Source organism: Poeciliopsis prolifica, unplaced genomic scaffold (assembly GCF_027474105.1).
Source record: "Poeciliopsis prolifica strain line A6 unplaced genomic scaffold, Auburn_PproV2 SCAFFOLD042, whole genome shotgun sequence".
NCBI lineage: Eukaryota > Metazoa > Chordata > Actinopteri > Cyprinodontiformes > Poeciliidae > Poeciliopsis > Poeciliopsis prolifica.
This window is the reverse complement of record NW_026562417.1, coordinates 2,026,262-2,031,591: the sequence shown is the minus strand read 5'-3', so window position 1 is coordinate 2,031,591 and position 5,330 is coordinate 2,026,262. Positions and strand designations below refer to the sequence as shown.

General features: G+C 35.4%; 2 long non-coding RNA genes across 2 annotated transcripts; both read left to right on the top strand.

Annotated features, from left to right (window-relative positions):
* Nucleotides 1-3,070: 3,070 nt before the first annotated feature.
* On the top strand, nt 3,071-4,729 carry LOC129376194 (uncharacterized). Its single transcript, XR_008607718.1, has 4 exons — nt 3,071-3,212; nt 3,860-3,994; nt 4,072-4,188; nt 4,613-4,729. It is a non-coding gene; the product is annotated as an uncharacterized LOC129376194 (long non-coding RNA).
* Nucleotides 4,730-4,746: 17 nt separating this feature from the next.
* On the top strand, nt 4,747-5,219 carry LOC129376196 (uncharacterized). Its single transcript, XR_008607719.1, has 2 exons — nt 4,747-4,797; nt 4,996-5,219. It is a non-coding gene; the product is annotated as an uncharacterized LOC129376196 (long non-coding RNA).
* Nucleotides 5,220-5,330: the final 111 nt, after the last annotated feature.

Genomic DNA, 5,330 nt, shown 5'->3' with positions numbered 1-5,330 from the left:
CGGGAGCAGCCATGTTGGACAAAAGCATTGTGGGTAAAAGGAAGAAGAAAAAGAAAAAAAAGCTCCACGTGGCGGAAACGAAGATGATAAAACAGAGAGCGTGAGACTTGTGTAATTTCCGGGTTCGTTTCTTGTTTCGCCTTTGTCTTTTTTTTCGTCTTTTTACACGAAGACACGACTTTAAAAGTTGTTTGTCGGTTTATGAGGATTTAATGACTTTTATTTGTTATTCTTGTGTAGTCTGGAGGTGAATGTGGTTCAGTGCGGTGTTGTTTTGAAGACAAAACATCTCCCCTCCCCCCCATTTCCCCCCCCCCTCCTCCTCCTCCTCCTCCTCCTCCTATTGATTTTTTTCTTTTTTAAAGAGTAATACCAATACAACAACAGTTATTTAATCAAGAAAAATGTATATAATTATATACTATGCCTACTGAAGTTTTAAATAGATTTGGAATGGAGATGTTACTTCTGATTCTGTGCCTGGCCTACGACTGGGGTCTGAGCTGGGGGCTTGATCAAATATAGGTACGGCCTGTGAAATCCATATGGTCTGTGTGTTAGGTTTTTCTGTTTTCTCTCTGCTGAATTCAGAAAATGCCGTATATCTGACTTTCTTTTTAAGAGTAATACAGCACCCAACAACAGTTATTTAACCAAGTAAAATGTATTTAACAAAGTAAAAAATGTATATAATTATGTAGTGAAGTTGAAATAGATGCCGGAGATGTTGCTTCTGATTCTGTGTCTGTGTTCAGCCAGGCCTACAACTGGAGGTCTGAGCTGCGATACGCAGGGGCCTGCAAGAGAAGGAATGTAGTAGGTGCATACTTTGCAAACTTTGCAGGATGCAGACAGAATGATAAATTAGCCACCTCGGGGATGGGAATTCAGAGCGATAGAGAATGACAAATTAGCCACCTCGGGGGAATTAGCCACCTCGGGGGAATTCAGAGCAAGGCCCTCATGAACCCTGGTGGTTCATGAGGGCCTTGCTCCAAATGATGCTTTTTTCCTCCATCCATCATTTTATACACTTGAGTGTGTTCAGTAACAAAATATAGTTGTTGAATTTTCCGTTACTGAAGCTTATAAATGATCAATGTAAACTTTCAGTCTGTATTCAGATAGTGAATACAATTCATATTATTTAGATTGGATGTTTTAATGCATGCACTTGGATTTCTATCGATTTATTGAATAATAGTCTGCGTAAATATTTATCAAACTGAATGGCCATTCAGGTTTCATATAATTTTTTTAGTTTGGTTTTTGTTGCACAACTTCAAATATATGCTGGCTATCAACCAACCATTCAATCAGTGATTTTTTTTCTTTTTTTTTTTAAATAACCCCTCTCACATCTTCTGACAACTAGCCCCAAGTTATAATAACATTAACTAAGTTTTGCTAATGGTGCACTTTACCTAAAAACAAATATTAAAAAAATAAAACATACTCACTACACAGCCCCTTCTCCCAGAGCTGGTCACAACATGGTGATTGTTTTTTTTTTTACCGTTAAAATTATCTACAGCTTTTGTTCCTTGCTTCTCATGATGCTATCTGTTCACTAATGTTCACTAATGTTCACTAATGTTCACTTCTTGTAAATGATAAGCTTATTAACAAACAATATGAACCATCAGCATGCGTTAAAGAAGATCATATCAGTCAGATGAAGTAAAAATATCATGATACTCAAAGCAATCAAAAATATATTGATCTGAAAGGTAATTTCTCCTTTTCAGGGAGCTTAGACTGAATGAAAGGAATTATTGAAATATACGACAAAATATTTAATTTGCAGAATTCCGATAATAGAACTTCAACTATGAATTGAAAGATTACATTGTATTTATTAACTGAAGATCACTTAATAAATCAACTGTTAATTAGTCATCATACTATGTAAATGACTAACAAAATTTGAACAAACAAGAAACTTGACTACCTCAAGGGATTTCTCACATTGGAGAATCAACTGTCTGATTTTCTTTAGCCCACTAAATTTAACCTTACCAAAGCTCTGCAGTAAAGCAAACGGGTACTTAGTTTGAAGCCTGAATCAGATGCCTTCAGCCTTCTGCTGAACTTTGGCCGCTCTCGGTGTAAAATAAAACATCAGACTTTTTTTAAAAAAAAAAAGCCCAAGTGAACATCACTTAATTATCATCAACTAGTTGTTTATACTCATCTTAAACCATTGGCAGGAATCTTTGGATAAAACACACAAACAATAATAAAAAAAAAGCTTTATCAGTTAATCTATTTAAATTGAGTCCACGCAACAACAAAAATAAAATAAAAAGTGAACTATCTGAAAGTAGTGAGGATGTTGTGTGCTAAATGTTTCACATTTTAACATGCCCAGCAGACACCAAACCATTTCTGCTCAAGCAAACCACAAGGTTTTGAACAGGACAACTATGTCCCAAAAAAAAAAAATGAGACCGTGTATCTTTATTGTATGTAGCAAATATATTGCTGCTGGTGCTGCTGCTGCTGTAGGTAGAAAATAAAAGAAGTTTTTTGCAGAGAATAATATTCTGGATGAGTTTAAGAATATTCTTTGCCAAAATTACACAGTGTAACTACACTTGTATTTTATATGTTGCAGTAACTGAATCTTTTGAGGCAATTGGTTTGCATAAATTTAAGTAAATCCAACCTATTTTCCTGCTCTACATACTTAGCTTGCAATTTGCCAGTTAGCTTCCCAGTCTGAATTTCTGTGCAACGTCTTTATTCAGTCAACTCTTCTATCCTGTACTCCGATTCTATTCCAGAACTCTGATATTCTACATCCACTCTGTGAATGTTTTGCTTGCTTGCCTGTTGGTCTTCAGCATGCTCTGAAGGCAGTATCGGGTTTCTCTTACTTTAAACCGCCCAACTTGCACCTGATTGGCACTTTAGCCTTTTGATTCCCTCCCAGTGAGGCGGTGCTTCACAAAGCAAATTGATTGTCAATCTGTTTGCTCTCTGCCTGGTGGTTGTTTCAGAAGATGAGGAAACATGGTGACTGAGGTTTACAGCCAACTAGCCAGATTATGCAGCTTTTTTTTTTTTTTTTTTTTTTTACTAGATAGCGATCCTAAAAACTACATTCCTTTAAAATATGAACAAATACGTTCAATTCCTTAATTATTTGATTCATGGGTGATACAAGTTTGGTCATTTGGAATGCAACTCAAGGACTGTGGCTTCTTAATGTAAGTGTTTCTGCTACTGGACAAGAAACAAGGTTAAAAGATGACAGTTGTATTTACTGAGAGCAAGACTATGTCTAGTTATCAGGACAGACTGAGACCTGTAAAAAAACTGTTGGATCCATATGACACAATTATGATCTTAATATGACAGAGGAGGGAACCGGTTATCTGCTCCAACAATGTATTAGCCTTCAAGGAAATCATTTTGGATACAAAGAGCAGAAATATCTCAACATCAGATTATTATTATTGTTTTTACTCTTATATCAGTGATTTAAAACATTTTTAAAATTTTTGATACCATGCGGTGCCATGCAGTACCATGTGGTCGACCGCAAAGTTGTGCGTGAATGTAAAAGTCAATTATTTTTGTCACCCAAAGAAAATTGTAATGTGTTTATTATGAGTAGGATTAACCGAGCTGAAGGGAAAACAAAGAAAAAAAGGAGAAATAAATATTCAGCGATACAGAATTGACTCAGCAAATATGAACCTAGGAAATTATTGAAACCTTCAAGAATTTTATGTGGCGTAAGATATTTAAGAAAAATAATCCTGATTCCATACTCATGAATTTCTTTATCTGGTTGTTATCTCTAAAATACGTTTTTATGTTGAACCCCAAACATCTCACCTCTTTCCCACAGTTTTTTACACTTTGTTCCACTACTTATAGTCAATGTTTTAAAAAAAAATAAAAAACCCAGTACAGAGTTTTGAAGCGATGGAGGAAATTTACGTCAATATGGAACCTGTTGGACAAAGTGCATCTCATCCCACAGGTAAGAACAAAGTCACAGAGAAATATAGTATGTATTTAATTTAATTACATTTTGCTAAGGCTCAGGTTTCTGTTCAGGTTTCTGTTCAGGTAGCAGCAGCAGCTCCAAAGAGAGGCTCTGCCTCGGTGTGGCCGTATCTTTGGGAATCCTGAACGTTTTCCTTTTGACCGAACTCATCGCCCTCAGTGTACACAGTGAGTCTTGTTATAGTCATCTTAAAGATGTAAAAATGAGTACATTTTATGTTTCTGTTATAAAAAAATTTCATCGATTCCTTTCTGAAATCGAACTGATGAAATAGCAAGGGTATAAAAAGAATAAAGCTTGGTGACTCAAAGTGATGCAGAGAGCTGAAACATTACGCGATGTTACATGAGTTTGAATTATTTTCAGCAACGCTTGCATTTGCAGCATTTAGGGTAGAATGTCTCCTCTTTCTTTTTTTTCAAACGATTTTCTGTTCAGCGTTACCTCAGTTTAAATTCTACAGCAGATTTTACACCTGATTGGCACTTTTGCCAAAATCATGAAATTATTTTGTAAGTCTTAAGTGAAAATACGATGCAGCTTGTTTTTGCAAACACGTTTGTTGATTTTATTTATTTATTTTGTTTCCAGCTCATGACATGACATGACAGCAGATTTTTCTGACATCAGCAACATTCTGACTGAGCAGAACAGCAACAAGTTTCCCTCCGTGAACGCTAACTTCACTGATAACTTCACTGATAACTTCACTGATAACTTCACTGCACTGATAACTTCACTGAAACGGATCTTCCACGAGCTGAAAAGACTTTAAGGTTTGTCAAAACTTTAAAAAACTTTTCCCTTTTGAATTGTAGAGTATAACTACGTAATAACTTTCCTTTATGGTCTAAACAAATATAATATATCTAAATGAAGACTTTTATTAAAATTTATTAAGTACTCTATCATATGTGTGCGCTAAAAACAACAATGTAAAAGAAACAAAACTTTGATTTTTTTTCTCCTTACAGGGAGATTTTGGTCCTAAGGAACAGCAGAGATCAGTTGTTGCTATTATTCCAGGGGCTGCAGAAGAGAAGAGCAGATCCAGTACTGATCGACGTTTAGATGTTGTGTTCAGAATGATACTATTAACTAACAACAAATAATGTAGCTTATTAATACGTTGTTGCATAAAAGCCTAAAGATAAAATGTACACTTTCAACCGTTGTTATTTATAAAGCAACAATTTTACCGGTTGGACTCTGTGTTTTTTTTCTTTCTTTCTTGTTAAAACTCTGACATGATAAACAAACGTCGGACGGAGGATGGTTTTTGTGCGAAGGATCTGTTTAGCATGATAAG